Raw genomic sequence first — 12,096 nt, forward strand, 5'->3', positions numbered from 1 at the left:
TTTTTTTTTTTTTTTTTTTTTTTTTTTTTTTTTTTTTTTTTTTTTTTTTTTTTTTTTTTTTTTTTTTTTTTTTTTTTTGGTTTTTCTTTTAAGTTCTCTCAGATACATCATACCTTATGAAACACATTTACGCTTTCGCCCTTTTTACCCACTTCAATAAATATCCCCCGTATGTGTATCTCCTAGCAATCGTTCTTCTCGATCTCGTTATTTTTTTTTTTTTATTTTTTTTTCTTTCTTTTTTTTTATTTTTTTGTTTGGCTGGTCCACTAACATTCCTAGAAAAAATACTCTCTGCAGTCCTCTATTTTTATAAACTAAGATTCTTTTTTTTTTTCTTTGTTTGTTCCTCTATTTTCTGTTTTTTGGTTTCCCGTCGTTCTCCCGTGGTTTTCCTCTGCTCGTCAAACTGCGCTCCTCCTACTCGTACCTCGTTTTTCGTTCTTTCTATTTTTTTTTTTTTTTTTTACTTTTGTTACTCTTTTGGTTGATTCTCTCCCCTTCTAGGATGCTTTCGAAAACATCTTTTCGCCGTTCTCTGCCTCGCGTTACGAAAACCTCGGGGTGGAGGTTTTCGCGCAACAAACTACGGTACTTCGAACAAAGAACGCAAAGAACCTGCGATCATCCTGCCTGAATTGAATTCAATCACTGTCGTGTATATTATAATTTAATGCGCGCGCGTGACGTCGCGTTTCTTTTTCTCCATCGAGACGGTCAGTCGCGGATTTTACGATCGTGATCGAGATACAGACGGTGAAACGTTAACAAATCTCGCCGCTCGGCCACCACTTGCTTGCAAGAAAGCGAAGGGAGAAGAAGCTTACAACTGATGGTTTAGTTTGATTATACAACGAGATTAAAAATTATCTAGTATCACAAATATGTATATATCGTTATAGATCGCGGAAATGCCCGTGGATAAACGAATCGAGTCGATTGGAAGGACTAAATAATCCAATTCATCCAAATGAACGATGCTACTTCTTTGCTTTCACGTATATACCATACGTAAGAAGTGAGTTGTATGCGTGTGATTATATTCGCACGACATCACATGTAGCTTTCGCGTGGTGAGAGAGGAAGAAGGGAAGGAGGAAACACGATATTTTATAGTTTCTTATATCGAGACAGGCTTCCCTTTTTTTTTTTCAGGCGAGACGAAACGAGGCGTTTCGAAACACCTAGCATGCCTCGTTCCTTTTTCTCACGAAATATGTATGTATCTGTAACTTGATGCTACGCCAAAACGATCGACAGGGACTGTAGAACCATGCTTCACCGTTCGTTCGTTCAACTTTGACCAAAATCTGCACTTAGACCCTCGTCGTTCGAGCTTTCTCTCATCACAGGGCACTTTGCTATCCTCCCCCACCCACCCAACCCACGCAACCAAGCATCTGCGCGTGCTTGATCACAAACCCTCCGCCAACGTCGAAACTTACGATTACGATTACGATTAATATACAATCTGTATCTTACGAACTCTTTCGTCGAGAGACAGTTAGCTAGCTCTCTCTCTCTCTCTCTCTCTCTCTCTCTCTCTCTCTCTCTCTCTCTCTCTCTCTCTCTCTCTCTCTCTCTCTCTCCCTTTCTCTCTTCTTATCTTTTGAACGATATTTGATTTCGATTTTTAAATTACATACATCGAAGAACGGCTGATCACTACTGATGATGAGAACGTGAGAACCGCGATCGCGATATCTTGCACTTCGATTTTTCCCAGTTGCAGCCACAGATATTCTCTCTTGTTGCGAAAGATCGTTTTTCTTTTTTTTTTTTTTTTGTTTTTTTTTCAATTTCAATCGTTGCAAGAACGGGATAGTGAAGCGAAACGAAACGATAAAGGGAAACGAATCGACAGTCTCTCTTCCATTTTGAAACTCCTCGTTTTCGGGATTCGTTGATATACTTCTAACGGTTCGGGCAGTCGATCGAAGATAATTATCTTTACTCTATCTCTACCTCTAGTCACGATCGGTGTATAATTGATATTGGAACGACGATTACGGAGTCCCATACGGTGATGGCGACTCCAGAGACCCGAACAAGCGAATCGAAACGAAATCCGAAAGGCGAGTTTGTGAACTTTAAACATCTTTTAGTTTGCACGCGAGTATCGTGGATCCTTCGTCCGCGATTTCGGTAAGACGATGGAATATTGGACACGTTATCTACGGACACAGACGAGGTATGTGAGTGTACAATGTATTTCTTTCGACAGATTTCAAGATCCTCGGGACCTTATTACCATTTTCGTGTCGCTTACTGTCACAACAGGTTTTGCACCGCGACCGAGCGTTAAAATAAAAAAATATAGACTATATTTACCAGAATACTGTTGCCAGATTTGTTTCGAGATTTATTTATTGAATTGAACGCGACGGTACTTCATCAATGAAGAAATATAACGATTCAAAACAGAGACTGAAAAATTTAATATATATTCGACATCTATTATTATCTATTTAAAATTGTTGGAAAAAATTGACTGAAATATGATATTTTATGTATTTAACCGTTATATTTTCCCTCGGTTAAGATTTTAGTTACAGAAAGACGTAGAAGTGATAAAATTAGCCCGATATTTGGGCTTTAAAATTATAGTTTATATATATATAATTTTAATATATATTATAACTTTAAAATTATTTATTTTATAACTTTAAAATTTAAAAATTTTCCATCTCAGCAATCAATGTTATGACCTGAATAAAAGCTTCGAAATTACGTAATTTCAAGCACACGTCTGTGTGTTACATATTTTTTTTTTTTTTTTTTTTTTTTTTTTTGAACAAACTTTAACATTTCAAACGGAAATCTAACCTCATATTTTTAAGAGATCGACTATTGTGCTTGCTGGTCTTTTTCGTATTGTGATAGATTAAGTGATTTCTTATCGTATAAATCAACGGTTCCTAATCTTTTCTCTCCCTCTCTCTCCCGTAATCCTCGATTAGGCTATTCATTTATGAGTACCTCCTCTTCTACACACTTTCACGAGTAAAATCTTTGGTAAATCAAAACTCTATAACTTTTTTTCCGTGTTTTTATTTTAACTCCTTTTTTGGGATTTTCCGCCATTACCAATATTATTCTCGCGTAAAACCAGTCTGCCACCACAAGGGGTGACGCGTGCTACAGATTGAGAATATGTTAAACTTAAATTTATAATAATAATTCTAAAAATTAAAATTGCTATGATAATTAATCCATTTGAATAATAATTTGAACTAAAATTTAAAAAATTATTCCTCAATTTAATCAATTAAAATTAAAAAAATAATAATAACTGTACATATTAAATTTCTTAAAATAATAAAATCAAATATATAAATAACTATAATTAAACAAATTATATAAATCAATTCAACCAATTTAAAACAAATTTGAAACATTAAATTCAAAAATCTAGTATAAACGTTCCGCTGTCGAATAAAAAAAGAAGACGGAAGAAGATTTATTATGTATCTTTCATACGTGAATATTCCAATACGTCAATAGATACCGTCAATATACCCGCCGCTCAATTGTAAAGTCGATTTCACGAGGAAAATAGCGGCAAGTTTCGGGAGAGGGTGGATGTGTAGCATACGTAAACGCAAGGAACGAGTGAGTGGCGGAGTTTGCATTGGAAATGCGTAAGGTTTTACAGGGAAAGAGGTTGGCTGGTATCCAGAGCTCACGTTGTCGTTCGGGCAACGTTGTATCGGCTAATAAACGCGACCGCGGTCTTTCAGCGACGTTTCCCCCATCGAGTCGAATTTTCTTTCTCGTCTCTCGGCGCTTATTATCGCGCGGAGGAACGCGAATACACGGACACTGCTGTTGCAAATGGCAGCCGCGAAACTGAATCGAATACCGAAAGGGGCACGCGTTCACAACAAGCAGCCTTCGACGCAAAGGGTGAAAAGGAACCCAATAGTTCTCTTGAAAAGTGGCAGAAATGTTTCTTAATCATTTAACACTGCGGACGCGTGTCGAGAGGACACGTCGAGAATACTTTATCCCAAAATTGTAATATTTTCTCAGTTTTAAGTATATTTAAGAGTATATTACTTAAGTATATTTTAAGTATATTTAAGTATATTATTATTTAAGTATATTTATTTATTTCTCAGTTTTAAATATATTTAAATAAATTTTAAGTATATTTAAGTATATTTAAATATATTTTAAGTATATTTAAGTATATTTATGTATATTTTAAGTATATTTTAAGTATATTTAAGTGTATTCAAGTATATTTATGTATATTTTAAGTATATTATTATTTATTTATTTATTTCTCAGTTTTAAGTATATTTAAGTATATTATTATTTATTTATTTATTTCTCAGTTTTAAGTATATTTAAATATATTTTAAGTATATTTAAGTATATTATTATTTAAGTGTATTTATAACCAAGGCAAAACAAATAATAAATTTATTATTACTTCTTAATAATTTCTATCCAGTGATATATTAACGAGTTCAAAAAGAAAGCGACGAGTTATTGTACGCGGCTTTGGTCACTCGTTACGGTCCGCAATCGGTTGCCAGCGCAAGCGGTTAAAGTGTCGTTCCTTTGCGCGGCATCCAACGCAAGTAACCTTCGCCTCTTTTCCTTCCTTCCTTCCTTTCCTTTCGTTCCTTTTTTCATCCTCTCCGCGAATCGGAAAGAACGGAAAAGTATGCACGATCGACGATGCATTGACGAGTCCCGGGAGTGCAGTTAATCGTGGCAAATCGAATTTCCATGCTGGAAATCTCGGGGAAAAAACCCAGGAGATACCGATCGCGCCGGTATCCGAAGGATTGCCATTTAATTTGTATTTAAATCGGCTTTCGAGCCTTCGTTTGCCCTCCATCCCGATTCTCCTTTCGACCGTGCGAATCAGCGAGCGGAATAAAATCCCTCGCGTGACCTGAGCCTCAATTTCCACCGAAATTCCGACGCGAGAAAGTCTCTCCTTCTTGTAAGGTCAAAAATGAGAAACGATCACCAATCGTGAATAACATACTTTTCCTAAATTTAAGCGAACGTATGTATATCCGAAAGGCGAGAAACGAACTTGAACAGACACTACATTGTACATCGAAACGATCGGTGTTTCAATTATTCGAGTGTTAACGCGTGCGTGGGCGATTTTAGTTCAGGTGAACGTCACGATCGATCGATCCTTATCTTGATGCGGAGCATCAAGCGCCGTTGTCCCATTGGAAACGGCAAATCGCGAGGACAGGTTGCACGTCGGATGCACGTACGGCAACAATCTCGTCGCGACACAGTCGTGTCCTCGTGTCAGAGATAACTCAGGACCTGGAAACGTTGCTGACGGTTGCCACGTTTCAGAAACTGATAAGCCTCCCTCGAGCGTGTTGCTCGGTTACAACCGGGAATCATCGAATACGAATTATTATTACGTTATTAACGTAATTATAATTAGCAATTGCAATCGAATATAATAATTATATGTAAATATTAATATAAATATATAAATATATAATAATATAATATAATTATAATTATTATATTTATAGTATATACAATATAAATATAATGTAATTATAATTATTATATTTATGTTATATATAATTATTATAATTATTATATTTATGTTATATATAATTATCATAATTATTATATTTATGTTATCTATAATTATCATAATTATTATATTTATGTTATCTATAATTATCATAATTATTATATTTATGTTATCTATAATTATCATAATTATTATATTTATGTTATCTATAATTATCATAATTATTATATTTATGTTATCTATAATTATCATAATTATTATATTTATGTTATCTATAATTATCATAATTATTATATTTATGTTATCTATAATTATCATTATTATTATATTTATGTTATATATAATTATCATAATTATTATATTTATGTTATATATAATTATCATAATTATTATATTTATATTATATATAATTATCATAATTATTATATTTATACTATATATAATTAAATATAAATAAATATAATATTAATAATATTATAAATATATATATATATATAAATTAATTTATATTTAATATAATTTTTGTATAATACTACTATATATATAAATTAATTTATATATAATATAATTTTTATATAATATTACTATATATATAAATTAATTTAATTACATATATAAATATAAATATAAACATAATAATCATATCATTACATCAGACTTACGTAAACAATATGTAACAATCAAATTTCGAAGCTGCGAGGCAGGAAATAATTTGCAGAATGGCAAATCGCACGAGAGATCGGCGAACTTTTCTAGAGGATGGAACAATCATCCTGTGGATCGTTCTCGTCAACTATATTGAGTAGAAGGCGGTGTCAATGGGGATTAATTTGCGAGACGAGCGAAATTTAATGGAACCGAATGGCACTTAAAACCGCCGGCGCGAAATGCTCTCCCTGGCCGATCTCTGTTCGATGACACTGCACTTGCTAATTTCTTAACGAAATTAAAAGTCAAACGTTCAAGACGCCCGCGATCGGTCGATCGCACGCGGAATCGAGCGTAACTCCGCGAACTGATACTGGCGGGTTTTGTCGTCTGGCAAATTGAAGCTGCGAAACGGTTGGAGCGGTGAGACAAGATCATTTGCATTGCCATTTGCGAGTTGTTCAATTGTGACCAGCAGCCGTATGAATATTTATGACACTCGGGGTAGGGAAAACTCTACTTTATCGGCGGGTAATTGCGAAACGCGGTAACCGCGTATCAATTATCGCGCGACGTTCGCGTTTAATGCTGCTTGGATCGAACCTTCCGCCGATATCGACCGTCGTTTCGCTCCAACGAGTAACAGGTTTCGTCGGGGGAGAAGATAATTAAAACCACCGCAATGAAACACTAGGAAATCGCGTCAGGTTCTTAACTTTTTTTTTTTTTTTCTCAGTTAAAACGCCACGCAGAGCGATCGCGCTGTTCAGATGCGGTGGCGAATTATACAGGGTGGGAAGAAAAGTTTGTCCGTAGCTATCTGTAGATGAATTCTACACCTTCGTTTTAATCGAAATACATCTAAAGAAAAAATGTCGCGAAATTGACCTGGACTTTGAATTTCATGGTTGAAAATTTTTTTCCTTTCTTTCCTTTTGCATTGTGCCCTGCTTATCACGGAGGTGAAAATTCTTCCGAGGAACCACAAGTCGCAACCTAATAGGTTCTCTTGAAAAATGCCGAGTTGTTTCTTAATCGTTTAACACTGCGGACGCGTGGGTTCTAACAGCGACTTTATGGTTCTGAACGCGTGGATGTCTGTTTCACGTAATTTCATTAACATTTGATTTATCATAGTTGCGAATAGTCAAACAATAAAATTAACTGTTGACATTGTTCGAAATAACAAGTAATTATATAAAATATATAATAGTTTAATATTATTTATAATAAGGATATTATAATATGTATAATATATATATATATATATGTATATATATATATATATTATATAAAATATATAATAGTTTAATATTATTTATAATAAGGATATTATAATATGTATAATATATATATATTATAAATTAATAGAAAATTTTATTTCTATAATATGAATTCAAATCATATACTTTATCAAGTTCATTAATTATTTATTGTTTTTATTATTAAATCAGTTAAATTACTAATTATAAATAAAAAAAATAATAACTATAATATAAAATAGTAAATAATTCATTTAAATTTGTATAAGGATATTCAATTACTTGTTAATCCGCGCGTCCACAACCATAAAGTCGCTGTTAGAACGCAACATTAAACGATTGGGAAACCGTTTTTGCCATTTTTCAAAAGAACTATTCGACTGCGATTTATGGTTCGTTGGGAAAGTTTTATCCTCGTGATGAGTAGAATGCAGTGTAAGAAGGGAAAAATTTTTTGACCTTGAATTTCTTCTCACCGCGAAGGTGAAACTTTTCCATAGTCTTTTTCGCTTATTGTTCTCCTGAAAAATGACCATGCGCTCGTCAGACGTATCGAGGCATCCTCTCCTAATCACCTTCTTTTCAGTTAAACCCAAATCACATGAATAAAGCATAAACAACAAGGCATAATAATTTTTATTTCAGCCTACTTTTGTCGCGTTTGCTCGCGTTTTTTCGCCCGTGGCTGTTTAAAAAATTACGCGTGTATTAGAAGCAAGACAAAACTTCCGGAAAGAAAAAAGAAAAAAAAAAAAAGAAAAACGAAAGCGGCGAAAGATTACCTTCCAGCCGCGAAAAGTTGGTCGCCTAACGTCTCCCTCGACTCACCCTTTGTATCGATTCACCCCTTCGAATCGCGTTACAATCGACTCGCGTACGTATCGGCGATGTGTTTCAAGTTTTCCAAAAGTGGATCATCGTGTGAAATCACATTCGCGAACGGCAAGGTGGTGTTTTATAATCGGGCGTGTGCATTGTCCATTAGCCCCTTGCGCTGGCAACTGGTTCGCGGACCGTAACGAGTGACCAAACTGCAAATAATTCGTCGCTTTCTCTTTCGACCTGGTCGATACGATATCACTTGATAAAAATTACTAAGAAGTGATCAGTTTATTATTTGTTTTGCCTGAGTTATATTTATACTCCGACTGAAGCTCAGCGTCCTGTGCCGAGGGTCATTTTGACCCATACGAATATCTTAGTAATATATATTTAGGGTTGTCCAGATGGCTCACCGATAGAGTGACGAGTCCGATATTACCAACACAGTGACAGACACCCGATTCATATAGAAACATGTAGGAGTATAAGGAACAAATAATAGTCACATGAATAATAAAGTTATATATATTTACTATACATTTACGTCGTTCACTATGTCAGGAAAGTCTTGTGCAGATTGAGCAAAAGAAGACAAAGGAAGATTGCTCGTTGGCAATGAAGACATTGCGTCCACAAATAGAAACAACGGAAAAAAGTAATAAACAAGAACAAAAATAATAATAAAGACAGTAAATTAATAATAAAAATAGTAAAATATTAAAATAGTGGTAGAAACTAAAATCTAAATAGTAAATACAGAAATAATATAAAATACTAAATACTAAATACAAAAATAGTATAAAATACTAAATACTAAAAAAAAAAAATGACACAAACTATTAAATGCTAAAATACTAAAATACTAAAACAATAATAAAAACACTGAAATATGAAATAAATACTTTGAAATAAAAAATTGCTTCGAAAATTTGCTGCACACAGAACGTTGCCAGAAACGAAGATTTTTTTCGTCTTTAGTCGTCGTCACTTCGGCAATTTGGCAAACACATGGCACACAGCCGCATGATGCGTTAATGCGATCACTAACGCAAGCAACTCCCAGCACAGCAAAAACTGTGACCCCGGCACAGTAGGCGGAGAGTGAAATATACTTGAAACTGAGAAAATATTGCAATTTTGAGATGATCGGTTCTCGACGTGCGTTGCATGTCACTCCAGCGCAAAGAGGTTAACATCGTGCTGCATAATTTCGCCATCCGATCGTCAGCGAAACGAATTTCGAATTAAAGCGCGGACCTTGGCGTGATAAATTTGTCAGACAAATGGAGTCTCTCTCTCTCTCTCTCTCTCTCTCTCTTTGTCTCTCTTTTTTACTCCCTCTCTTCCAGTTTTACAGGGAAATGGGCGCGAGTACGGGTTATTCGTGGCGCTCGATATCGGTTCAACGTCAAAAAGCGCCTGCCACTCCGGCGCGAGTTTCCCCCGATACCGTTCGTTTCTCGAAACACGCGAACGGACCGCAGACTCTTCCGTGGACTCTTCCCGCGTCAATTATACTTAACCCTTGCAGCTAACAGAGTGGTCGCTGAAAGACCGACTGATATAAAACAAACGTAACTTTTGCAAACGCATGTCCTTTTAATTTTTTTATTTGTTTTATTTGGAAATATAATTGGTGGATTTTTTTTTGTTTTTTTTTCAGTATCACGCGTGATCATTTTCCTACTCGCAAATGCGAATAAACTGAAAATGAACAAGTTATGACTTTTTCAAACTCTTTAGTCTTTTAGGCGATATATCGTTTGTTAATTTGTTTTTCTCCCTCTATTCCTCAATACAACCTGTTTTGTTGGGCCATGCTCTTAAACCTAACCTAAACCGAAGCTGTGTAGTAAATTTTGTAACTTAATTTTTGTAATTTAACGAACAAAATTTTAAAACCTAAACTTTGTAGTTATCATTTTCTTACGGAAGTTTTTACGCCTCTTTTCTCAAACTACAGTCACTTCCATTAATATCCGGACACTTCAAAAGTTGGGCATTTAAATGTTTAATCTGCTGTAAATAAAGTCGTCTTGTTCTAAAATGTATCTAACTCAAGAAATAATAATGCAAACCAGCATATCGTAGTTTATAATATAGACTATAATTAAAAGTGACACGGTCCATAAGTGGTCGGATCTACAAGGAGAAACCGTCGAATAAAAGTATATAAAGTTGATATGAAAAGTTATACATAAAAACAAAGAAATATATATATATATATATATATATATATATATATATATATATATAAAGTTTCTCTTTCATACGTTAGACGTATCAGTTTGGAATTCATATATGTTTATATAAAATCAAAACAAAAAAAGTCGTCTTGATCGGCGACTTTCACCTAACGTTAACAAGACAGATTTTATCAAAGTATCGCGGAAACAATTTTGTTAAAATTATTACCTACTCTCTTTTTGTTAAAATTGTTATCTAGCCTTTGGATAAAAATCCTCTCGGATTTTAGTCGACTGCTAAACTAAATTTCCTTTCGATTTGAACTGGTAGTCGAAAAAGCGCGTTGTTTGTTCCAAAAGAAAAAAAATGATAGACGACGAGAATGTTATTATAAAATTGTTATTATAAAATTTGCGAAACCCGTTTCGAAATTACATCGTCAGTTTACAATTTTGCAAAGCGTTGTTACTATAAAACGTGTTAAAGCATTTTTTCTTTTTTTTTTTTTTTGAAAGATTTCTTCCCCACCAATTTGTTACGTTGCACGGCGAAATTTAATTCCTAGTTATGCTCCTCGTTACGTCCGGCCAAGTGGAGTTCGTCGTAATTGTCCCGTTCACTGGACAAGCGTACTCGCGATTAAACGAAGGCACGAATGGCCAAAGACGAAGCCGTATCGAAACGTTCGACGCACACAACGCGCGGAACAAATTTAACGAGCTCCAAAGCTTCAAATTTAACAACCGTAATTTCCTTCCGACCGTCAGCCCCGGCCGTTCCGTAAAATTTTCGTCCGATCGTTGCGATCGAAACGAGGCAGAGCGAGGCGACCCTCTCGTGCCTCTTGTTAATCGTTACGCGCGCAATTTGCTGCGCGACAAGTTCATTACCATCCCGTCCGCGAGGAACTTGATCAGCGTGTCCTTCGTTGCGTCTCATATCAGTGCAACGCCGACTTCGAATTGAAATTAATCGAAGAACACCGCGAAATTACGTGGCGCGAAAATTCGTGAATTCGTGGCCATATGCAAAAATTTGGAATTTTCATTGTAGGACGATGAATTATTTAGAAATTTGTTATATATAAAGTCATGACATATTGACGTCTTAATAACATGTATATACCGCGTTTATCCTATCTAATGTGTATACTTTTGTCTGTTAAGATCAATTCGGTAAGAAAAATGCTAAAATTTGTTATCAAAATAACGTTAAAAAGTTAAAACAACGTTGAAGTAAATATTAGTATTTAGCATTATAATGTGTAATTCATATAATGAGTATTTTGTATAATTTATATAATTTGTATTATAATTTATATATAGTATTTATATATAGTATCATTTATATACTGAGGATTCTAGGTATAGTATTATTATATAATTTATGTAATTTATATACTGAGGATTCCAAGTATAGTATTATTATATAATTTATATAATTTATATCCTGACGATTCTAAGTATAGTATTATTATATAATTTATGTAATTTATATACTGAGGATTCTAAGTATTATTATATAATTTATAGAATTTATATACTAAGGATTCCAAGTATAGTATTATTATATAATTTATGTAATTTATATCCTGAGGATTCTAAGTATAGTATTATTATATAATTTATGTAATTTATATACTGA

This window comes from Frieseomelitta varia, unplaced genomic scaffold (assembly GCF_011392965.1).
Source record: "Frieseomelitta varia isolate USP_RPSP 00005682 unplaced genomic scaffold, Fvar_1.2 scaffold_376, whole genome shotgun sequence".
Taxonomy (NCBI): Eukaryota; Metazoa; Arthropoda; class Insecta; order Hymenoptera; family Apidae; genus Frieseomelitta; species Frieseomelitta varia.